This window comes from Macrotis lagotis, chromosome 7, assembly GCF_037893015.1.
Source record: "Macrotis lagotis isolate mMagLag1 chromosome 7, bilby.v1.9.chrom.fasta, whole genome shotgun sequence".
NCBI lineage: Eukaryota > Metazoa > Chordata > Mammalia > Peramelemorphia > Peramelidae > Macrotis > Macrotis lagotis.
The window spans coordinates 28,724,551-28,750,574 of NC_133664.1; the positions used below are offsets into that span (position 1 = coordinate 28,724,551).

Sequence of the window (26,024 nt, forward strand, 5' to 3'; positions counted from 1 at the left end):
GGAAATCCTTAGCAACTTCATTCTCTACCAAGAGATTCCCTGCTCATACCATCCACAGCCGTGTCATTCTATGGACATATTTTATGAACTGAAGACTGAGAAAGAGATCACTCCTTCCTCACCTGCAAATGAGCAGCTGCCATGTTACACTGGGGTATGTATGATGTCTAGTGGAGCAACTGGGATCTTCCTAAAGTCATGGAACAAATAGCGACAAGACATTCCCAAAACTATGGAACATGAGCTGTGCCCTTGTTTCCCGCTGGCACATTCACTTTAAGGTCCACCCATAATGTGGATCTTCGGGATAGGAACTAATATCAGCTATGTGAACTGGAGGGGATGGAGGTATTGTTCCAGGGCTACCCACATTTTTAACCTCCAGTCTTATTTTGAAATAAAAATGTTTGTTCCCTATTAAAGGAATTTCAGAAGAATTTCACATATCACCAAGAAGGAGGGAGAGGCCTTATTTTCACCAGTATTTGACCTTAAAATCACACTTTTCAGGGGCCCCAGTTCTGACCTAAAACTATCATCTACTTCCTGCCTTTTCTGCTCCTGTTTGCATTGCTTCGTCGATTAATATTCCTTTTAAAAGTGGTAGCCAGTGTAAATTGTTTGCTTGTAAAAACTTCAAAAGCCTAAACTTTATGGTTACTTGCTTGTTAGTAATGCCTGGTGGATGTTAAAGGGGAAGGGGTGGGAGATCACTAACCTGCGAATGGTAAAGGAGATAGACATATTGGAAGGAGAACGAGGTCAGAACTGTCTTTGGCCAACTGTTTATGACCCCAAGATTCTCTGGGAAGCAAAGCCCTATCTTGCAAACATCAGTCTTCTGGGGATGGTATTTGTTATGAATCATGGAATGTTACCATCTTCAAAGATGTGAAGGTGAAGATAACCCAAAAGGTCACAGAGAGGAGCATGGTAAGTTCAAGGAGGATGAAAAACATTACGAACAAGAAATTACACAGAAGAAGGAAGTCAAGGAGGTTATTAGGAAAAAAAAATACTGAGTAAAGAGGAAAATAGGTTGTTTGTGCAAAAACAGTGGTAGATAAGCAATGGATAGACCAGAGGCTCCATGGAGAGGCTCATTGAGGTGCATCCTGAAGATGTCATGTGGAAGGCAACAAATTGGTTGAACAATCCCTCTTCCATCCCCAATTTGAAATTATGAGAGGCCATGGAGAAGGGTCTATGGATAGGCAAGTATGAATGGTTTGCAATCTATATCATTGGGAGGAGCACCCACATCTTGGAAGCCATATATCTTAATGTAGTATTGGGATATTAACATAGGAATTTCTCTTTGTTTTCACAATTGCGTAATAAAGATAATATTGTCCTTCATTTTTGAAGAAGACCATGAAATCAGGGAGATTTTACCATGACAAGCATATAAATTGAACTTCAGTGAGGGGGGGAGGGGGCCTGTACTAAGTCACCAGCCTCACTTTCTCGCCCAGAGTCATCTGGGTCCAGTGGACAGATAGGAATCAGGATGACTGGAGATGTCCCTGGATGTGAGGCAGTCAGGGTTAAGTGACTTGTCCAAGGTCACACAGCTAGTAAGTGTATGGGGTCAAATTTGAACTGATTTGAGAGCTGGTGCTCTACCCACTGTGCCAGCTAAGTGCCCTTTACACTACTAAACTCTTAAAATGAAGTTACAAGGGGAAAAAATTTGTCTATTAGAATGTAAAACCTGCAGTTAATAGATTTATGAGAGGTGACTTGTTGGCCTCATTTCCAAACCATCTGAACTTGAGATTCAAGTGATCGGATGATCACATTTTTGTTTGTCTTGTTTACTTGGTGAAGCCAAAATGAATCCCAAGGAATTCTTGTTTCTGCAGTTAAGGACCAGAGCTTCAGAAATAATAATGATGTTCTCATAGTTTGTATTTATATGGTGCTTTGTAAAGCATAAAAAGGTAGAATAATATAATTATTTCAACATTTACAGATAAGGAAGATGAGGTTCAGATGCTTATAGTCCACCAAAGAATTCTTGGGTGGAAGTTGAGGGTCCCTAGCTGTAAGCATGTGGTGGTGGTGGTGGTGGTGGTAGTTATGAGGGAATGACTGACCCCTTTCTTGGAGAAACTATAACTACATTCTTTCTGAATTACTGCATTTCTTAGAGGCACTTAGATGGCACAGTGAATAGAGCACTGGAACTTGTGTCAGGAAGACCTGTGTTCAGATCTGCTCTCAGATACTTACTAGCTGGGCAAGTTACTTAGCCTGTGTTTGCCATGGTTTCATTATCAGTGAAATGTGGATAAAAGAACCAATCTCCTAGTATGGAGAGCAAATAGGATCATAACTGCATAACACTACTTATTAATGCTTTTGCACTATGCCTTCTACCCTTTCCATTTCTCCAAAATGTGTTTATAGCAGTTGAAAATAATTACAAGTGACCCCTCAGAAAAGTGCCATGGAAAATCATAGAATTTTAGAGCCAGTTGGGACTCTCAAGAATCATTGCTACCAAACTCCCTTATTTTAGACAAGAAGAAACAGAGCAAGTAGAAGATGAGCTCTCTTGAAGCCAAACATTACAAAAGCCGCTAATCTGTAGTCACAATAAATCTTGCTAAGACCTGCTACATACCAGTTGGGTCCTCTTCTTGCTCGTTTGCTCTTGCAACGACATATAAACAGAGAAAACTGCATTCCTATAAAGTAAATTTGTTCACTGAGTATCCAAATCCAGCCTTGGATAGATAACACATTTAGCAAATAGCAGAAATCTTGTTAGAATATGATCTGACGTTACTGGTAGGAATATTTTCTTTGACCACTGCTTTTTCTTCATAATTCTTCCCCCTTGGAATTTAAAAGGTGATAACCAAAGGATTCATGGAGTGGGCTTAATAATGGGGGGGGGTGGTAGAGAGAAGGGGGAGAGAGAGAGATGAATGAATGTAATAAATTGACTCATTAAGTCAAAATATCAATAGCCATGAGATAGGAAATGATTATTAGAGACCAAGGATTCAATTCCAGTATTATACAATGGGATTTTCAAAGTACTCATTTATCCCTAGCAAATTCTTATATGACTTACTCCATGGTTAATATTCTAAAACTCTTTTATCCCATAGCCATAGATGACTCGTAGCTGCTATGTTTCAATACAAAAATGTAAAATTAAAAGCAGAAAACAAAAATACTTGTTAGTGGTCTGAGGAAGGGACAATTATCAAGTTTCCAGATAGGAACAAAAGAACAACATAGAAAGTTGGAATTTGAATGTGATTGCAACCATATCAACACAATTAAAGGCAACTTGCCTACTGACCATTCATTCCATCAAGGTGACCCAGGATGAAAAGAAAAAGAAGAAAGAAAATAGAATGACCAAACTTTGCCTCTGGTTTCACTTACTTGCAGGGGATGGGGTGCTGCAACCACTGGTGGGAGGATGGCCATGAAGTCCATGAAGAGAAGGGAGGGAAAGTCCACCAATAACCGGAGGGAAGAGTAATGGATAGGGAGTAGCTGGATAGTGATTCATATGTCCATTCACGGCTGGGACCGGACATGTGTGACTGCTGGTGGTCATGTTCATATCTCACAGAAATAAAGGGGCACAGGTACCGAGGGACATCACTCCAATCCCCAAACCAAGGTGTGTGACTTGGAGTTCCCAGATGAGGAACCAATGAAGCCAGTGTTCGTCAGATGATACTGATTATCCGTGTTGTTGCTGCATCTGCTTCATTTTGCACTTCTGATCACATGGAGAAGGAAGACACCTTTCTCTGGGCTGTGTCTTTTTTTCTCCGGGGTACCAGTTCAATCCCAATTAAGTGCAAGGGGCCACTTCATAGACTTGTACTGCTGCACTCTGTAAAGGCAAAAAAGAGAGAAGCCTGACAACCAAAGTAAGGAACTAGTTTCTATTTCATTAAAAGGGCAACATGGAATACTTCTCTAATAAGATGAATGAATTTGCTTTCTACATTACATTCTTCTAATTCAGTCATAACTAGGCTAGGAGAGCTAGAGGTTTGTGTCAGGGGAGGATAATTTAGAGGATGCCACCAGGTCCATCTTTGACATCCTCTCGTGCTTAGCTCTCTACCTTACAAAGGGGACAATACTATCCATCCCTTCCCCATCCTGAAGGGGGATTCTATTTTGCTCTTACTGCTTGCTTCCACCCCACTCCCCACCCAGGCAGCAGAGGCTTACTGTAATCCTTACCATTAGCCTTTGTTCTACTACCTAACTCATCAATGGAAGCCCTGACTATTCTCTTGCTGGAGCTGTTGACCAACATCAGAATGGCCTAAATTCAGTAGCTCTGGGTTAGTACTGTTCTTCCTCTTGGAGACTATATCCACCCTTGGTGACCTCTCTCAGCCATGGCCTCTCCAGGGGCAAACTCCCAAAGTAGCCAAGTCTGTGACCCAAGGTACTTTATATCTCAGGGCTTAAGCTTTCTTGCACTCTTGTCCTGAGCTTGATGTTTACAGTGTCTGATATACATTAGGCACTCAATATATGTTTGTTGATAGATTGTTTGACTGCTTCAGATAAAAGTATTGTTAGGTACAGATCTGGGAATGAAAAAATGGCTTCAAAAGAAAATTTAACAAGACTTGGAAAGCTAAATGGGGCAGTGGAAAGAGAGAGTGCTGCGTTTCAAATCAGGAAAACCAAGAGTTCATATTTGGCCTTACTAGCTATATGATCTTGGGAAAGTCATTTAATCTCTGTCTACTTCAGTTTCCTGAATTGTAAAAATGGGACTGATTATATTGACCTCCCAGAGTTGTTGTTATTATGAGATCAGATAATGTTTCGTATAGAGGTAAACACAGTTCTGGATAGAGTTGGTATGTAATAAAGGTTTATTTCATACCTTCCTTCCTCCATTCCTTCTATCCCCCGTTCCATTCATCCCTCCCTTCCTTTAGAATTGATTGTATGCATGGGACCCACTGACACAGGATGACCCAGCATGGCATGCCCTCTCAAGTGAAGGGACTGCACTCTATGGGGAAGGCAGAATGGAAGCAACTCAAAGAAAATGTGACATCCATAAGTTTAGAGTGGGCACCCCAGGTGTTCACCTGGACTATTTGTGCCCAACCTGTGGTAGAGCATTCCTAGCTCATATTGGTCTGATCAGCCACAGTCAGACACACTGTCATTTGTCTCAAACACAGTGATGTCATTTTGGTCCTTTTTGATTACAAAGGACAAGAACCAACCCACCAACCAAGCAAGCAACCCTTCCTTTCTCCACAGTAAGGAATTAGTCTTCATTTCATTAATGGGGTAACATGGAATACTTCTCCAATGAGATGATTGAATTTACTTCCTAACACTGTATTCTGTTTCAGTCATAACTCAGATAGGACAGCTAGAGGTTTGTCTCAGTGTTGGTCTATCTTCCTCCCTTTCCTCCTTCCCTCCCTCCCTCCCTCAGTACCGTGTCTCATTGAACACCCAGTGGAAAACACTCTAAATTGCCAAATTTGAGCACCTGTCCTCATGGAGCAGGCACTTTCCTTCCTGCTTGGAACAACATTAAGTTTAGAGATAGCAACAAGCTCTCTTGGGTGGTATCTGTTTCACCAGGAGCCTGGTTGCTCTTAAAAAGAACCATCCACTCCTGGGTTTGGCTTCTAATCAATCTACCAACCAAAAAAACATTTATTAAGCACTTCTCAGATATGACCAAGTGTTGGCCAAGGCAAGGCTCCAACTTCTATTGGAAATTTCAAAATATGATTTGTTTGATGAAAAGAAGATAAATGGATTGGACTTCTACTTTAGTTTAAGATGTAAACAGTTGGGGCATCTTGGTGGCACAGTGGATAGAGCACCACCCCTCGAGTCAAAAGGACCTGAGTTCAAATCTAGCCTCAGACACTTATCATTTAACCTGGCTGTGTGACCTTAGGTAAGTCACTTAATCCCATTGCCTTGTAAAACCCCCAAAACAAACAAAAAAGATGTTAAACTGTTTCAGTGTTCATTATCAAGAGAAATGTGCCCATTGGGTACGCTAGCAGTTTTGCTCCTTTTTTGTTCTCACAGTGAACAAAAAAATTGACTTGATAAATATACTATTCCAATTAGCATTTGTTGTAACTCCACCTGATATGATTTTTAAAAACATGCACAATGAATGCCATTATTCACCATTGATCCTTCTGTCTTTCTCTTTGGATATCCTTTACCCCATTAACTAGTAAAACCGGCATTTGGTGACATTCCAGTAAACCTGCCATCCTAATGACTGAATTCTTTCATTTTAAAAATTGTTGAGTTTCCTCTAAGTTGGAATGAATGCCCTAAGGAATTTTTCATTTGTTTCTGCTTTAAAATACCGAAAAGTTTAAGAATCTTGTCTGACTGGTTAAAAAGTTTAGGTTTTTGCTGAGACAGCCAGGTATGCAGATAAAAGGGCTTAATGGAAAAATCATAGGTCTAACTTTTGGTCTATGTTCTCACATACAATCTGTGGATAAACAATAAAAGTCATATGAAACCCTGAAATTAGGCAGGTTCCAGCATGATCCAAGAGTATTTTTCAAGTAGTTACATAGAAGAGGCACAATAGTAGGAAAAATGATGAAGCAAGACAGAAAGATTTTAGACTTGTCTCTAGTTCATTGACACCTGACCAGCTGGGCAAAGAGCCTTGTCCTTGGAAGGTCATTGGGAGTGGTCCTTGAATTCAGTCATGCCGTTTTCTGCTATATTCAGATCATACTTGATATGTTGGGTTTTATGCTAGTCACCTCATTTTTAGGAGAGACATTGAAGAATGGTAGATATTTGTAACACACTTAAAAATCCTCAAGTTGATGACATAGGAAGGCTGGGTAATAACTGTAGATGCTTAGCCTGGAGACAAGAAGACTGGGGGAACATGACCTTGAAGTATTTGAAGGACTGACTGATGAAGAAGTAGTCATTTTGTCTTACTTTCCTTGAGAGGTTTGCACAAACTAACAACAATGGTTGGAAGTTGAAAAGAGCTAGGTTTAGACTTGATATCAAGAGAAACACCCCAAAATTGGGGTCATCTAAAAGTAGAATGGACTATTTACAAAGTCTTCTTTGTAGGTCCTTGTTCACTAAGGGAGAAAGGCTGGATGGACATTGGGGATCATTGGATCACAGATTTAGAGTTAGAAGTGACCTCATAGACTAGTTGGGATGACTGTTCAGGTACAGATCAGTGTACCTGATGACTAACGAGGTTCCTTCGAGCTCTGACGTTCCATAATTCTGTGATTCATTGCTGTATTTAACATTATTAAAACTCCAACAAAAAGTGTGGTGTGATTCAGAATAATAAGTAAATATTCCTGCAATATCTCCATGATTTCACATATGGATATACTACCATTCTGAAAAGGTATAGATGCAAACAAAAAAACATAATTTCATTGACTCTCCTGGCAGTATGGTAAAATGCAAAGAACATGAGTCCTAGAGTCAATTTAACTGGCCTCAAGACCTCACTTCAGATGCTTTCTGACCCCAAGGAAAACCCTGCTTATTTGTAAAATGAGGGGGTCGGTCTGGAAGACCTAGGAGATATCTTTCAGCTCTAGAACTAAGAATCCTAAGATTGTTTGTTACTGTTGTTTGGTCGTTTCAGTCATGTCCGATTCTTTGTGACCTCTTTGTGGGCTTTTCATGGTAAAAAGACTGGAGTAGTTTACCATTGCCTTCTCCAGCTTATTTTACAGATGAAGAAACGGATGCAAACAGGGTAAAGTGACTTGCCAGGGTCACACAACTAGTAAGTGTTGGAAGCAAGATTTGATTGCTGGCCAAGTGCCTCCTAGGCTAAGATTGCTAGTAAAATAATAATAATTCTTTTATTCTCATGTATTTCCTTTATTGATTGATTCAAAAATAGTTCCATAATGACTATCACCTAGGAGTCATAAATCACTTTGATATGATAAAAGGGTTCTCCTATCTGAATTTTACATCACCATTCACCTAGAGAGGGGTGCATCTTCCTTCAAGTAAAGCAGGCAGTAGAAATCCATTTCGATAATGATTCTCAGTTAGGAAGAGATTATACACATTACTAAAAGATTCTCAATAGGATCCCTTTAAAGTAGAAATTAAAAGAGGATTTGATTTATAAACATTTGACTTGTTCAGTTTTTCGAGGACACATTTACTGTTTAGAATGAGAATCCATTTACATATATGAGAATATAAAATAAAGTCATCAATAACTATTATGCATAGTTTTAACTATGAGGTTTTTATTGTGGATGTGTGCATGTATAATTTAGAAAAGAGAAACAAAGGAGCTATGAGGATAGTCCCCTTCTCTACACTTTAGAGAAAACTTTAATAAAGGCACGGGAATGGTAGGAAAATCTAAAGTAAGAAAAGGGTAGAGAAAAAAAAGTATACCTGATAAAAAGGGGCATCATGGGAAAAGGTCCAAGGTGTTGGTGGTGGTGGGGTAAATTCTTAAATGATCACCTTGAAATGGGGGGGGGGCTGGATTTTGGGGGAGGGGGAGTAAAGATTCATAATTTTATCATTGTATAGAACACTGGTGTGGAAATTCCCTCCACTGATGCTGATTGTTATTCCTCCAAGAGTCTTCAAGAATTTGGTCACCTGTGACTATGTATCAGAATAAAGATTTGAACTCAGCTGTTCATTCAAAACTCAGCTTTCTTACTTTTTTCTCATTTTCTATTTTAGATCATTTAATAAAGAAATTGAAATTAGAGAATAGAGAATTGGAGCTGAAGGGAGATCAGAATGTGAATGAAATATTGTTTGGCAAGAGTATTTTTTAACAGTAGGAAAGTGACTAAAATTGTGGAAAGAGTAATTGGCAGCAATTTTGGGGATCACCAAAATCTGATATTTTGATGACTTTTTGAGCTCACTAATGTAGGTACTCCTTTTAATGGTGTAGCTCAGAGAGGTCAAACTCCTCCTGTCTGAATCAGACTGCAATGACAATGAGAAATCCTTAATAAAATTCATAATATTTTATGTATTTCTTGATACATAATACATAACATTTTATATATTTTATTATATTTCAATAAAACAAAGATAATATTAATTTGTGGTTTTTTAAGTCAATATGAAATCAGTAAGAATGCATTCTATTTGTTTGACACTACTGGTATAGAACATTCAAAATCCACTCATGCCTATGCATCCTGAGCAACTCATCTATTTCTTCCCACAAACCTTTTTTTTTTTTAGATTTTTGCAAAGCAAATGAGGTTAAGTGGCTTGCCCAAAGCCACACAGCTGGGTAATTATTAAGTGTTTGAGTCCGGATTTGAACCCAGGTACTCCTAACTCCATGGGCTGGTGCTTTATCCACTGCATCACCTAGCCACCTCTTCCCATAAACTATTATTTTTTATATTTTTTTAGGTTTTTTTTTTTTTGCAAGGCAAATGGGGTTAAATGGCTTGCCCAAGGCCACACAGCTAGGTCATTATTAAGTGTCTGAGGCCGGATTTGAACCCAGGTACTCCTGACTCCAGGGCCAGTGCTTTGTCCACTACACCACCTAGCTGCCCCCCCTTCCCATAAACCCTTTACAGGAAATCTGCTTAACATCCTTAGCGATTTCTTTCAGATACCCCAGCATAATGCCGATTCTAATGAAGCATTCAGACTACCCACTGGTTATTCTTTGTTGTTAGTCTATATCTAATATTTCTCTCCTTTCCTAAATCATTGATCTCATCTTTCAGATCATCAAAGGTGGTTCTATGATTTGCGATCATACAATTTCATCAGAAGAATATTGGTGTTCAAAGGACGGACCTTTTTTTGTGGGGGGGATCTTGATGTAATTAAAAAGAATCTGCCAATTTCTAAAAGGCCATGGCTGAGTGAATGAAGCATTTATTGTTTATTTAAAAGGCCTACTAGGTACTGTGGCAGGCACACTGAATACAGACACAAAAGCAAGATGGTCCTTGTCCTCAAGAAATTCACATTGTATAGGAGTGATTAATAAAAAGTGAATCTTCCTGTCCTATTCTAGGTCCAGTTTATTGCCCATTTGTGATGTCTGAGCAGGTTCTCTATACTGATGAAATAGCTTTCTAAATAAGTTTTCATCTAAATGATATTTATCATAATTTGCTATTTAGTTTACAAATATTAAATACCTAATAGGCAAAGATGCAATGATAATCAGTGTGGGAGGTAATTACCTAGATAATTCTAGTGCAGGTTCTAATGTGCTAAATGGAAAAGAAGAGGCCTTAAAAATGCTATGAGACCCTTGAGAAAAAAGAGCTCATTTTTATGCTGAAGGGATCAGGAAAGAATTCATGGAAGAGACAGTACTTGGAATGAGTTTTGAAGTTAGAGAAAGATGTCAAGTTGGCAAGGAAAACTGATGGAGCACAAAGAAATATTAAGGAGAACTAAAGAAAGGTCAGAGAAGAGAAAACTGCTGTAGTCCAGGGAGGTGACAAGCAGTTCTTGAGCTACCCAGGTACCCCTTTCCTCCTGTCAATGTTTTTATAAGAGAAGGGGTAAATGGGGAAGAGTTATGACTGGTATTCAGTTTCTGATATGTAACTAAGCTTTTCCCACAAATCCTCACAGGACTAAACAAAGAAGAGGTTGGAAAGAGAGGGTAAAATCATCAGCCTTGATTTTACCAACTGCTTCTGAAATTCGTGAACTGTCTAGTTTCTAACATCTTGTGAGAAACCACTGGCCAAGGGCCATTGTATCCATTAACAGACAACATGGTTACTTATCATAAGCTTATAGCTTAATGGAAGGAAATCATATAATAAATTCCCATGCTTTGAATTCAGCAAGCTATACACGTGTGTATTTCTATGTAGATCTATTTTTGAATTTCATTCTTCATTTTAAGATGTGATTTTGCATTGAGGTAGGAAACTTTTGCTATGGAAACTCCTTCAACTGATCTGCTATTTATGGTATTAGAAAATTTCCTTATAGAGAGGGAGATGAAAAAATGGGTGACCCAAAGTCACCCAGTCAGAGTATGTCAGTAGGAAAATTTGAACTTAGGTCTTTCCTGACTCAGAAGCAGACTCTTTTTCTGGGACATCACATCTCCACATATCTCTATTTGCCTGTTTCCCTGTGTGTCTCTGTCTCCCAAATATCCCAAAAGGCAGATAAAGGATAAGTAATTGGTAATTTGAGAAAGAAAGACAGACTGTAAAAAAGGGTAATTGGAATGCCTGGATATACAAATGTCTTGAATACAAGAGTATGATCAGAAGATTAATAAGCCTGGAGGATACAATTTATACTCTCTATAGGATGGAGAGCTATAAGGGACAGATGTTAATTTGGAAAAGGCAAAACTCAGAAGGAAGATACCATCTATCTATCTTCACATACTTCAAGAAAAACCATGAAGAAAAGGAATTTAACTTTTCCTCTTTGGTTGAAGAGATCAGAACTAGAAGCACTGGGTCATCGTGACAAAGAAACAAATTGAGACTAAATATCAGGAATAACTTCTTAAAACTGAGCTTGATTAACAAATGGAATGAGTTTTTCCATCATCAGAAGTCTTTAAGCAAGAATCTGATGATTTCTCAGTTTGGCTACAAAGAGAGCACTTGTTTAGGGATCAATTGGAACTATATGAATTCCGAGGGACCTTACAATTCTGGCAATCTGACTCTGCAACTCATTTCTGTGGATAACAAAACTGAGCCCCAGAAAGGAAAAGTAGCCAATCCTGTGATCACACATGCCACAAGTAGAGGAGTAAAGATTTAAGTCTTCATGCGCTATATACAAATAGGAGCGGTTTGAGGTGTAAGACCTTGATAGGTTTGTACCCAGAAATCCTCTTTATGCCTTCCAAGAAGATTTTGCTCAATAATTAGACCCAAATGAATGGATCATTTTGCTATCCATCTGTACCAAAATTAATCAACCAGATAGTCCTCATTCATTACAGGAGATGAGATACCTAGATGGTGCTCATTTCCTGAGAGAAGCAGGAAGATGACAACTCATCATTTTTGATGATACAGTTTCTACTTCCAGTGGTGGCAAAGATCTTGGATTTTTGTAGATTGTTCTAGAAGAATATATGTTTTGATACATTCTATCAAGGTGGAACTACTTTGAGTATAGTCCTAGTCACTGATTATGTCTAACAAGGTCTGACCTTTCCATAAACAAAGAGATTCACCCCCGGTACGTCAGTCACTAGGTGCTAATTCTTTGACTATGGTCATTCATGAGGGAGAAGGAAGTTCTAAACTCTGTGGTCTTTGGAAGACTGGTGTCAGTAGAGAAGGAATCAAAGATATGCCAAGTGGTGAGTGAAGCAGGGTATGGTCATACTTTGGGAATAACGGTAGGAAATGTTTTGTGTAAGTAGACTTGTTTGTTCTTCCTTTCTCTTCTTTTAAAAATCGTTCAAGGTCACTTATTTTCCCAAGGACTGAAGTACAGTCATGAAAGCTGCCAGGTTCTCTGAGTAGCTGTGATTCAGTCATTTAATAAGAAAATAGAAAATAAACGCAGTAAATAGAAAGAGAAAAAAATTGTGTATGTGTCTATATAATCCTCAAACAAAAAGAACAAAGTGACATCCTTCTTTTCTTAATGATTTCCACCAGTCACTTTAATTAGCCTGTATTTAGACACTTTAGTAGGTGAACCCAAGAAGAAGCAAATTCACTTGTTTCAATTGGTATTTTTTTTTTCTCTGGAAAAGTAAGAGAAAATTTTGGAATAAAAAAGGAGCTAATTTTTAATCCAATCTCTTCCATGTCTTCAACATTGGTGGATTTTTCACACCAGTATGAAAGCCATCTGCCTAATACACTGGTCCCATTGTGCCATTCTTCTCTTCAAAAAGCATCAGTGGTTCCTCATTACCTACATAATTATTTTAGTATTCAAAGCCCACTATGAACTAGCATCAACTTTCCTTTCTAACTATATTTTGCAGCATTCCCTTTCATATGCTATGTCTCCATCTTGAAAACCAACTAGTATCTAATCTTATCCTGTTTTCTCCCACTTCTGCAAGTTTGTATGAACACTGCCTACTGACTCCAGGAAAATGTTTCTTTTTTATCCCCTTCAGACACATAGTATTCATTTCTTCCTTCATGAGACCCGATTCCTTCCTACCTCCAAAATCTCTAATTCCAGAGCTTTCCTATGAATTTCTTCTCATTATAATACATTTAACATTTTATTTGGTCACAGCTCATTCCCTAATCTTGATTTCCTGTTCCATTCCCTCATAATCTTTTAAATCTTCTTTGAATTCATCTGAAATCCCAACTTTCCATACTTAAAAAAACAGATGACCATTGAAAGCTAATGGTCATTTAATGAATGGAGGCTCTACCAACTTTCCTCCTCCTGTCCTTAAAAGTTATTCTTTCCTTCTCTCTAGGAAAAAGAGAATCCCTCCTCCTCTCTAACAACAATCTTACTGCATCCTTGATTCCATTCCCTCCTGCCTCCTCCATGACTTTGTATCACAATACGTTCACAGATAAATCTCATATCCTGGGCCACCTTGAGTTCTCAGTTCTATCTTTCTTCCAGGTCAGGAAATGGAAGAGAGGGAGGAAGAGGGAGAAGTTGAGGGCAATTATGAGATGGGAACCAGGTGGTTCAAAGTCTGTTGATGCTTTTGGCAGAAATAGGGAAATTCAGAAAAGGGTTAGGTTTTGAGGGAAAAATAATGAATTCTGTTTCAAACATGTTGAGCTTGGGATACTCACAGGGAATTCAACAGGAAATTTCCAATAGAAAGTTGATGACATAGGGTTAGAGGTTAAGAGAGACACCAGAACTATACATAAATGTAGTAGGAATATGGCACCTAACCTCCCTTCTCTCTAGCTCTCACCCAATTATACTCAAGTTTTTAGGATGGATGTTTCCTACAGATTGTGGCTATTGTTACAACTCACAACATTAGGATTCTAGGGATAAGCCGTGTTAGGGGCAATATATTTCTAATACTGTGTACCTGAAAACTCCTGAGTCTCCACTGGTATGCTTCCCATTTAACAGATTAACTAGGTGAACATCATTAATTTTTTTTTAGTTTTTTTTTTGCAAGGCAAATGGGGTTAAATGGCTTGCCCAAGGCCACACAGCTAGGTAATTATTAAGTGTTTGAGACCGGATTTGAACCCAGATACTCCTGACTCCAAGGCCGGTGCTTTATCCACTACGCCACCTAGCCACCCCAGAACATCATTAATTCTTAATCAGAAACAATTACTAAATAGAAACCAGAGTGATAATCATATTCAAAAACAAACTAGAGACATTCTTTTTAACCAATATATACACAGTATTGATCAGAATGGTGAAGGCTCAAAACTCTATGTGGGCCAAGTCATAACTCTGAACTGTGAACCTTCATGTGCTTTGTCTCCCTCAGGAATAGTATGAACAACAATTCACTATTAGGCGGTGCTGTTTTCTTTCCTGACTTCTATGAGGCTTCAACCTCTCAGACAGGTGTCAATTCAGAGATCTGACAGTATGTGTCTCTTTAGATGATCTCTCAGTTATTCTGCCTAAAGGTCAATTTTGCTCAATCTTTTTTTCTGCTTTCTCCATAGCAGGGCCTTATCTTCAGTAAAATGACACCTCTTTCCTAGAAGAAACGAAATTTACATATCTGCCACCTATGCCATAATTGCTGTTCCCCAACTGATACTTTCAAAGCCATCAGGTCAGGACATTGAATATAGAAGTTAGATGCCAGGAAATTGGATAAGATGACCATCTTTACCCTAAATGCCTTTCCTCCATAGGGCTACTTTTTGGTTAGTGTTTCTTTCATAATGGTGCCTGTTTTTGTCTCCTTCCCATTGTCAAGACTGTCCACATTTGGCAGTGATACTTCCTTGCCTATGGGTATATATCTAGGGAGCACAAAGGATTGAGTCCTGACTTAGAGTCTAAATTCAGTAACAGTCTCAAGAGTACTTTTGTAAGCCTGTAGAAGCCTCAGTATTCTCATCTGTAAAAAGAGGAGTTTGGATCTGTTGGCCAAAAAGGTCCCTTCCAGTTCTACATATACGATCCTTATAAAATCTTAGGTCATCCAGCTAGAGCTATTAATTAAATTGATAGCAGCACTTAATCAATGTTTATTGACTGACTGACTCTGTATTGTTCCTCTTGGATTAGAGTTTAGTGTACAATGAGGTCACTGCTCCTCACTTGCCCAATTCCTCATTCTATTTCTCCTAAATACATTTTCCCAATACATTTTTCAAATACTTTCTACCTCTACCTTCCAACCATTTTTGGAGCCAACCTGTCTCCAGTCTGGACATGGAATTGCTCTCAATGCATCTGCCTTCCATGCACATTCCTTTTTGCTCTATCTCATGTACCAACCCAGTCATTCTTATCATAGAAATCCAACCCATTGCATTCTTTCATCAGTCCTGGGTCAGTTTTTCTCAATCCAAAAGCTACTCTCCGAATTCTTAAATAGGTCCATGGAACCCTTGGTAGATACTCCTCACTGCTAGCCTAGTTCTTTCTTCTGCTCCATTCTCATGTTCCAAAATCTTCATTCAGTAATTAACTCTTCTGTTTTGTGCTTTTTCATCAGTCTACAAATGTGCCAAGGTGCCCCTCCATTCAGAAAGAAACTCATTCCTTTGACCCTTCTACCCAACCCACATCCCGTGTCATTTGAACATGAATGCAATTGGCACAATAAAAAGATGAAGAGTTGAAATGATTGAAATAAATGGATTAAAGGATTTGGAGCAGAATGGTTTGGGGGGTTAGACCACTGAAACCATAAGGATCTGAGTCTAAGTCCCTCCTATGTGTCCTTGGGCAAGTCACTGAACCTCTCTCTGTTTAAAATTAGTTTTTATTTTTATTTTTATTGTATGTACCTTTATAAGTCCAAAAAGGAGCTATGGGACTCCCATGTGGAGAGTTAAGGTCAGAGAGCTAAGGCATGAAGAATGATTCCACTGAAATCTGAATCAACCAGTTTCAGATAATGATTGAAAGGTACATGGATTGACTTTTTTTTTGAGGAACCATTCTCAAATAAATTTTGAAAAATTTTCAAATACAACTTTCTTCATTCTTTTATTTTTTTTATTATTAAGTCTATCACCTGCTCCTAGTCGATTGTTTTTTAGGTCAAACCATCTTTATGCACATAATAATTAAGGATGTTTCCTCTGAAAAATGACAAGCACCAGAAAATGATGAGTATATCACATTGGCTGATTTCTGACAGAGTGGCTGGTATCGTCCCTAACAAACACTTAGGGGCCTGATTTTAGTTTCCTGACTCTGTGGTTTATATGGGAAGGCCTGCTTCATCCTTAACTATTGTGTCATATTGGCAATATGGAGGAGACAACATCTTTTTAACCCTGCTCTCGTTAAGACTCTGCCAGACTCTATATAACTTAAGCTATATTTTCAGGAGTAAAAAAATCAGCCTAAAAATTCCTCTGGGCCAAAACATAGCCTCAGGTCCTTTATGCTAAGAAGGTCTCAGAATCTGGCTGAAATATTTCTGAATCTGTTGTAGGGATTTGGGAGCATCTCTTGTTGGGCTGTGGGGAATTCTCCTGCCGTTGTTTAGTTTCTTTTGTGTGGATAAGCATTTTGTCAAAAAAAAAAAAATAAAACCAAACTCCAAAGTCCATTTGTTTCATAATTAGTATGAAGTTTGGGGCGAGTTGAGACCCTCAAAATGAAAGGCTATTAATGGCCAGCAAGCCCTCATTGAGGATGGGAATCAATGGCCATGTTTTCATGACATTTTACTGCCTCCACCCTGAAACAGATGGGATTCCAGAGCTAACCGGCCTCTGTTGAGATGAATGAGATTCCAAAGCTATTAGCAGATTGGCACAAAAATAGGCAGGACTAGGGAACAGAAACAAAGGAGATTACAGTGTTATTCTGTCCCTGCATGCCCATTAACATGGAGCTACTCATTATCAAACTTCATTCTTTCCTGAGAAGGCTACATTACATATCAGGTGGCATGTTTTTTTTCAGGAAACATGTAGGAATCTTGATAATTTCATCAGTTATTAAATATTAGTTTGCTTCAGTGTGAATTTTTTTTACTGATATGCTCATAAAGTGATAAAAAAATCAACTAATGTGTTCAAAAAGGAGCTGATCGTTAAATTCTCAGAGAGAACATTTACAAGTCAGAAAGGTGAAAATCAAGGTTTTAACAGTATTTTTGATTGATTTCTAGAATGAAGAAAGTGATGCAAAAACCAATAATGCAGATTGAATTAAAAATATGTTGGGAGATTGTTATTTGTTTATTTGTTTTGGAGAGATGGTTGTTCAACATTTTCCAACATAACACTGAAAACCAACTCATTTCAACCAATGGAAATAGGTAAGGATTTAGAATCCAGGAGTCAATTCCTAATTTCAACAGTTTAGTGGTTTGAATGTTGCCTCCTTCGTTAGAAGGCAAGATCCTTGAGAAGAGGAACAACATTTTTACCTTTCTTTTTATCCCCAGCTTTTGAACATTGTTGTTCGAACACTGTCTCCCCCATCAGACTATGAGTTCCTTGACCACAGAGACTCTTTCAGTTTTTCTTAATATCTCCATCAATTAGCATAGGTATATTGTGGGTGTTTAATAAATGCTTGCTGATGACTAACAGATCACTTTGATTCATTTTCCATGGGAGGCCTGTAATCCCATGGCACCTCTGTTTCTCATTTAACAAATAACAGACTGAATGTTTCCTTACAATACAAGATCTATGATTCAATTCAAAAGTCATTTATTAAGCTCCTGGTATATGCAAAGCACCGTGTAGATGTCTGGGAGATAAAGAAAAAAACCAAAACAATAAAATAAAGAAAATTGCCCCAAAGCAACATTTGAAGAGCCAACCAGCACGAGAAAAGCTAATTTAGCAAAACCAAAATGTCTCTCATGTTCCTCTTTGGACGACTCACAAGACCAAACAAATTTGAAGGGGAAAGCTTTTTTACAGTAAAGACCAAAGGGAAGCGTTCAGCCTTTTGCTTTTCCAAGAAGAGATCAGCACCAATTCTCCTCTGCAGGTACATTGGTGTGGTCTCCATCCTGCTGTGCACATCTGGCAGACAGGTGAATGACTGTAGTCCAAAGCTTGTTATTTAGAGACATGTGTTGAGATCTGTGCAGCTATTTCTGAGAATAAGGAAGAGACATCTTCACTGCCAAGTCCTAATACTAAAAAAAAAAATTCCAAGGAGCTGCTGAGTCTGAAGCAGGCACTTTCCCCAATAGGATCTCCACTTAATGTACCAATTTACTTGGCTAGCTGTTTTAGAGAACAGACAAATATTAGTTAGAATATGGTGGAGAGAAAGGTTGAATTTAACTTTAGAAGCTTTAAAAACAGGTGTTTTTGTAAGTGACTAGATGTTTCAGAGTAAATGGACCATAAGTGCTTTTAGAAAAGACAAAATGCACCTGGCATCTTTCTGAGTCCAGATGAAGTTGGATGCTCCTCTTCTTGGAGGTCCTAGAGCATCCAATGCTCATTCCCTCCAGGACCATGGGCACATGAACTACTGGGTCTCTGTTCCTCATCTGAAAAGTGAGGGACGTTTTCCTGGAGGGCCTCTGTCAGCCCTGCATCCATGATCCTTTGAAAATTGGTATAAGATATTTTTGACTTCTAAATCTACAGCTAGTTACAGATGGACCCTTGCATGAGGATGAAAGCCTTCTACATCAGCTTTTTGAAGGTGATTTCCTAACATGTAAATTCATTTCAATTCAACTCACAAACATTAATTAGAGACCGGTTATAGGCAAACTAGCACTGAATTAGATGGCGGACACATTAAAACAGCCCCTGTCCTCAGGGAGCTTGCATTCTATTGGGGGGAGGGGGTCAGAAGATTGTACATCTATTTGATAATATGAGGAGAGGGAGAAAACTAGCAATAAGAAAACAGGAAAACTTTTCCGTAAGCGGAGTTGAGCCTTGAAGGAAGCTATAATAACGATAATGCTGATGCTAATGACAATAGTAACAGCTAGCATTGAGATAGTACTTTGAGGCTTGAAAAGCACTTTATATAGTCCTCCCCATATGCTACCATTGTGTGACACTGTTAAGCATCACGTTGCTCTAGATATGGGTTTTTTTAATCCCCTTCATGGTCTAAAATTAAAATATTTTTTTCTAGAAAGGAGAAAAGCCCACGTCACAGTGTGAAGATGACTAAATGACATCTAGTTGAATTCAGAGAGGCTCCTTGCTAAGTAGATGTCAGAGAAACACAATTTTCAATTTTTGGCTATAATAACTCTTGCAGACTATCTATTAAATCTGAGGGGAAAGGGAGGGTCCTCACACTAATGAAAATCCAGTTCCTGATGCATCAAAATGCCAGATTTTATAGTTAGGAATCTTGAGGCCTGGAGAGAGGGAGCTGTTCATTCAAGATCCCACATGGAGCAAGTGATGGGGATGAGATTTGAACCTAGGTCCTCTGACTACAAATTCAGAAGTTTTTCCATTATACATTATTCTCTCCCTGATTGGGCCTCAGGGTTAATTTGATCCATCCTGAATTGCCTAATTCAATTCCCTTGACTTGAGTCGCTACTACAGATTCTTTGTATAAATACAGCTGATCTCTCTGCAACTGAGAACGAGGTCATATGTGGCCTCTTGCATTAAAGAGCAATTGTCTGGGAATGGCATAGAATGCTATTTAGTGCGTATTAATTATCTTCAGTTCCCTTCCTTGTGCTGAGCAAAAATACCAGTGTTATCTCAACACAAACATTTATGACCAACTCTATTTCACCTGATGGACCCATACAGCTCAGAGTCAATATAAAAACATGAGGAACTCATGAGGAGAACGGAAATGACCACAGAATCCACTGGGGAGATGTTGAAAGCTTGGAGGAGATGCTTGAAGCCACAACAGTAAAGACTTTTTTTTTTTTTTTTTTAGGCTGTTAAAGACACCTGATATTCATACTGCATTCCAGTTTGTAATCTGGTGATTTCCATGACCATAGGCCTGGTGAAGTCACGTTCTGACCTCTCCTCCCTAATCTGAGTCATTATTGTCTTCTGATCTTTTGTCTTTTTAATCACTTGCAGAACTGCTAAGAAATCGGACTTGAATGATGGACACTAGTAGCCACATGAGAAGTTACATGACATAAGAGCAGTATCTTTGCCAAGAAAATGCCAAATGTAATCATGAAGAGTTGGATATGATTGAAAATATGAGGCAGAAATAATGCAAATATCTTCTTACATATGAGCTATTTACAGAGTACATAGAAAGTGATCTCAAAGGGAAGGCACTGGAAATTAGGGTCTCTTGCAGAAGGCAAGACTCAAGCCGAATCCTGAAAAAGTCCAGGAGAGTTAGAAGGTGGAAATGAGGGAGAAGAGCAATCCAGGCAGGAGGCACAGGCTGCAAAAGAATCTGTGGGAGACTGAACATCATGTTCATAGAACTGCAAAGAGTGTTGTCTGGTTAGACAAGAAGGAAATAACAAAGCAAGAAGATTTGAAAGGTAGGAAGGGGACAGGTGAAGAAGAATTTAAATGCCAAACACAGAAATTTATATTTAATCCTGGAAGCAATTAAAAAGTACTGGAGTAAATTGAGGTGATAGGGTCAGTCTTTTGCTTTGGAGGGGTTGGTAAGAGATGTTAGGATCAAGTTGAGGTTTTTTTTTTAAAAGGTGAGGAACACTTGGGTACCTTTCCGGATATCAGATATGATCCCAGGGAGAGCTCTCATATCTCCAAACTCACTCATGTTTATTTCTAAAGGGTTTTGGATTTTCCCAGAAGTTCCAATTAATTTGTGGCTTCTCCCACACTTATTTAGCTTCTTAAATCTGATGAGTTCATGGGTCACTGTGTTAAATCCCGAAGCATCAATTTAAATTGTTTTAATACATATAATAAATAACTGAAAATACATATAATAAATAAATTTAATACATATACTAAATATCTGTTTTAATACATATAATAAATAACTGATTTTATATGCAAAATAAATGTTTAATACATGTAATAAATGAACAAAATTTGTATATATATATTTACGTATATGCACAAACTTTGTTGCTAAGACACTGTTTCTCTGCTGCATGTGTGATATGGGCACAGCAGCCTCTCATAGTCATTTAACATGTTGAGATGCAGTGATATTATAAGAAGTGCTTTTCCTGAGTTCTGTTGAAATGTTTACGCTTTTCTGGGTGTAGTGTTTAAGCTGACTTAATAAACTGTATTGTATGGGATCCGTCTTCCAGTTCCTGCATTTATGAAAAGAAAGTCAAAGTCACATATATCTATAGAAGTTCCCAAACAATACTACTTTGCACATGTACAGAACAGCAGGAACCAATTAATCATCTCTATTAATTATCTGATTTATTGGATCAATTTCAAAACGAGTCATTTAAAATTCTTCAAAATTTGGCTCTAACCTATCTTTCCAGGCTCAGTCGTCTTCATAGATGCAATATTCTGGGCAGAGCAGTTGACTTGCTAGTCCTCTTTTAGGGCATTCCATCTCCTACCTTTGCACGTGGTGACTGCCAAACCTAGGATGGCCTTCCTCCTCCTCCTAACTACTGTCTCCTGGAATCTCTAGCTCTCTCAGTTGCAGTTCAAAGGTCATCTCCTTCAAACAACTGGTTTTTCCCTCAGTAGCTGTGCTCTTTTCCCTTCCTCCCAATTATATACATATGTGTGTGTGTATGTAATAATTTTCTTATTTTCCTCCTCCTATTCCTCAAAAGAGAGTAAAGTCACAGAGGGCAGCACTCAATGTGTGCATCTTAGGATCCATGGCTTTTAGCACAGGGTAGATGTTTAATAAAGTCCTGTTGATTTGAACTTGATTGAATTACCCTAGTTGGGGAAAATGATTAGTGGTGCTGTGGTGAAAGCACTAGACTGAGAGCCAGGAAGATCCTAGTTCAAGTCACTTAATCTCTGTTTGCCTAAGTATTCTCAGCTGGAAAATGGGGAGAATAATAATTGTGAGGATCAAACAAGATAATATTTGTAAGAACCCTTCACACCTAGCTCTTCCACGTTCCCCTTCTTCTAAATGGAGATCTTTCAAGACTACAAGATGGCAGAGCTGTAGCGATATATGGATTTAGACCTTAAGGAGAAGGTGGAAGCCAACTAGTCTAGCTAGCTTCCCAGATGAGGACACCAAAGAAGCGACTTGCAGAAGGTCACATAAAAGAGACGAGTTGGCATTCAAACCAAGTTGATTCGAAATTCCGAACTCATTTAAAGTAGAGTAAGTCAAAATTAGAGGGGGGCGGAGAACCAAAACAACTCTCCAGCTATCTAGATACCTTCTGACTATTTAAAGTATTTTACTTTCTAAACCCCGATGACGGATATAATTTCTGGTATCCTGGCTTATGGTATCACATGGGGAAGCCATGAATAATTCAGAGACTTTTGCCAAGACTCTAGTGTAAATCAGTCAAATATAGCAACATGATCTTCATGCTGAATTTATAATGACTTAAAAAATTTAGATGGAACTTTTTTTTTAGGGGGGGAGGTGGGAGGAAGAATGTTTCATTTTCCACAGATCAAGTTGCCAGTGAGATGTTTGCATTTCTTATTTTCTTACCTATGGAAAAAAGATAGAACAATAAACCAGTAGGGTAGCAAGCGAAGGAAAAGAAAACCAACCCCAAACTTCACAGTGTTGGGTTTTCTTGATTAACATACTGATGTGAAACTAAACAGAGAAAGCAATCTAATAACAAACATTCCTTTGAGAAATGTTCAGGGAGCAGAAGGACATCCACTTATTGTTCGCCACATCCGATTGGTCCATATATGGCAATAAAGGTACAATAGAAGGAAACAGGAAACAGACTGGCACATCAGCAGTATCTTATTAGCGGCTAATGGATATCTGAGAGGAACACGCATCTGATTCTGAATAGTCTGTACCAATCTCCTAAGCAATTACTCTTAATTAGTGGATTCTGTTTGTAGATTCAACTTAGTGTACCCTTATGTATCAAAGAGATGAAGGCATCTGGAGTGAGGGAAGTGGTTCTTTTAAAGGAAAAGTGGCATATTGGTGGAGGGGTGGGTGGGAGGGGGCAAAGAAGACTTGATTCCCTTCTCCGTGGCCATCCCCCTCCTCTCCAGGACACCAATTGCTTTCTATTTCACCAAGAGAAATTGTACAGAGCTATTTTTCAAAGAAAGATAATGATGAAGGTGCTGGTGGTTTGTCCCAGCAAAAGAGAGAGGCAGTCAGATATAGCAAGGGATGGCACAGAACAGAGATTCTTCCCTTGAATTATCGTTTAACCCTAAAAACTTCCGGCAGAGGTCCAAAGTTAAATACAGTCCTTTGATTCAGGAAAACAGCACCTGCATTCAGCGCCTGCCAAGTGGAAAGGCAAAGGGTGAGATATGCTCTGTGACCAGATGCACTACCATGAAAGAGAGAGAATCCCAAGTGGGATGGATGGGCCAGTTTAGTCTAAGCAGCTCAGGAGAACCCTGTGCCCATCATGCCAGTCTTCCAGGGCCAAGTCTACCATGGGGCATCCCCTAAAGAGCCACCCCCAAAAGAAGGCATTTTTTTAAAAAAAAGGGAATTCACCTTGTTTGCTAACCACTCTCCCTTCTACCTGCTTAAGATAAAGAACTTTCCTTCAGAAAGCAATTCTTTTCCCTTCAGCCATTCTTTATTTTTCTCATTTACAGATGCTCCTAATGCCTTTGCAGCAACCATACCTCTTTTCCTAAAAGCTAGAATATTTTATTGAGCTTCTGCAATTCTTTACAAATAAGACTGATGAAAAAGAAGATGATGATAATGATATCTACTTGGGTTAGAATCCCAGTAATATGAAGGGACTAGACTATGTGGCCTCTTAGGACCCTTCCCAATTGAAATCTGTGATTGAAGGTGATATCTGAATGACCTTACATAGTCTCTCAAGATGCAAATCAGGTGCTCATCTACAACGGAGCTTCTTCACTGGCAGTCCTCCACTGATGAAATAGCAGATCTGATCCTTTTCTCTGCCTCCCATTGTCCATTCTTCTCCCTGCAGCCAACTGACATTTATACAGCATTCTAGTTTGTGCACTTTATGTAAACATTCTCCAAGTAGGGCCTCACCATTCCTTATCATGGTGGATACCATTGGATATGATTAGTTCAGGTGAGGCTCAGAGAGATTAGGAAATCTCCACTGGTCACATTAGCAATGGAATTCAAAGGCAGATAGAGGACCCATCCATTATGTCAAAATGTATCTCTGGGAGAACAATAGCGTCGTGATCTATAATATCTATAAATGCTATATTGATTCTCAACTCCTTGTGTTCTCTGAACATGAACATTTTATGGAACAAGATAAAACTTTTTCCAAGTTGGTTTTATGAGACCCACTTTTAAAAAGATTTTAAAGAAAGGATCAGGTAAAGCAACTCTGGTTGATGTAACATTTACAACAGGTTAACAAGTCAATCATATTGCATCAGTGGGTCTGAATGTACAGAATTTCATTTTAGCCTCCATCCCAATCCATCCCTCCCAAGTCCAAAATTGCTCTTTCTGGGGTAAATTATCCGCAGATCCAAAGGGGATCCTCGGCCTGGAATTTCCTTGAACTGTACTCTCCCTAGAGCTGGTTGGGAAGGAAGCATTGACTTCCTTCTTAAATGCAGCCAGCAAAGAAACTCCTGGAGTGAAAATATTGGAAAGTGGCATCTGAAAGGGACTTAGGTCTCCCCCAGAGTCCCTTCCTTCTTAAAACACAGTCCCAGTGTTGTGGTAGTTTGTGTGTATGTGTGTCTTTGCTGTGACCATAGGCATGCATCTGTGTTTATATGTGTTTAAAGGTGTGTCAGCCTTAGAATGGAACTGGTTTCCCTTGCCTTGATAAACTGTATAGTCATTTTTTAAGGGATGAACTCATCGGTGCCTTCTTCAGTAAGCTCCAGTGCTCATTAATGGGTCAAAGTGTTTACAATTTACAATATGGAGAGCTAGAGCAAATACCCACACTTTGGCAGCTGATCTGTGGGCTACTTCATAAGACAAGGCTAAATCATGTTCCAAAGGGATACAAATGTAAATGTCATCTAGTTTTGTAGGTAGCCCTTTGGCAGTCTGATGAATATGGACCCCTTCTCAGAACAACATTTTTTTTAAAAAAATTTGAACAATTCATAATTAAGGACATGCTAAATTTCTATTAGAAATTGGTGAAAATAAAGAGCCCCCCCCCAATCCTGTTACAAGGAGACTCTAAAATCTATCCACATAAAACCAGAGGTGACAGAGTATCAACAGACCCTCAAAGTGGAAACTGTAAGACAATATGAGATTTTCACCTCGTTGGGAGATGGAAGAAGTATACCCGACTGATAGCATCTTATTCTAATGAATTATTCTTACTGCGTGCTAAGCTTAGCTGTTTACTATGGTGTCAAAAGAGTGAAAGTGCCCTCTCCATGTGGATACCCTGTTGCAAAATCCCCACTGCCCTGTCTTAGTTGTGTTTTTGAATGGGGTTGCAATAGAAATATTATGGTATAATAGATCCCGAGTTTGAAGCATCATTACTGAGAGACACAGGGGCGAGACCATTCATGCTGCGGCTCCTCAATGACAACTCCCCTCATATCGGATCTGTACAAAATCTCTTCACCACTAAAGTCAATGCTTTGGTAGGCCGGGTTACACATTAGCAGAAAAATATATTAGTAGTTTATCAGATTAGTAGCTTGTCTCCCAATATAGAGAATGAAGTGTCTAGGGAATGAGACAGGGAACAGGGAAGTTTCACTAATTGAAAAAAGGGGCGGAAAGGAATGGAAGTTTGGAGACTGTGTCAAAATGGGGAATATGGATCAGACAAATACAAATTTTCCCTAATCATTTTGCTTGGGGCTGGCCCTGGGGCTGGCATGAACTTTTACAAATGCATGATTGGAGTT

At 38.8% G+C, this 26,024-nt stretch overlaps 1 long non-coding RNA gene across 1 annotated transcript in view; it reads right to left on the reverse strand.

The window, feature by feature from the left end:
• Positions 1-3,423: 3,423 nt before the first annotated feature.
• The window catches only part of LOC141493642 (uncharacterized), a 348,850-nt gene continuing 326,249 nt past the window's right edge, over positions 3,424-26,024 (reverse strand). Inside the window, exon 3 of the long non-coding RNA XR_012470267.1 lies at positions 3,424-3,868. This is a non-coding gene — a long non-coding RNA (uncharacterized LOC141493642). The remainder of the gene's footprint in view (positions 3,869-26,024) is intronic.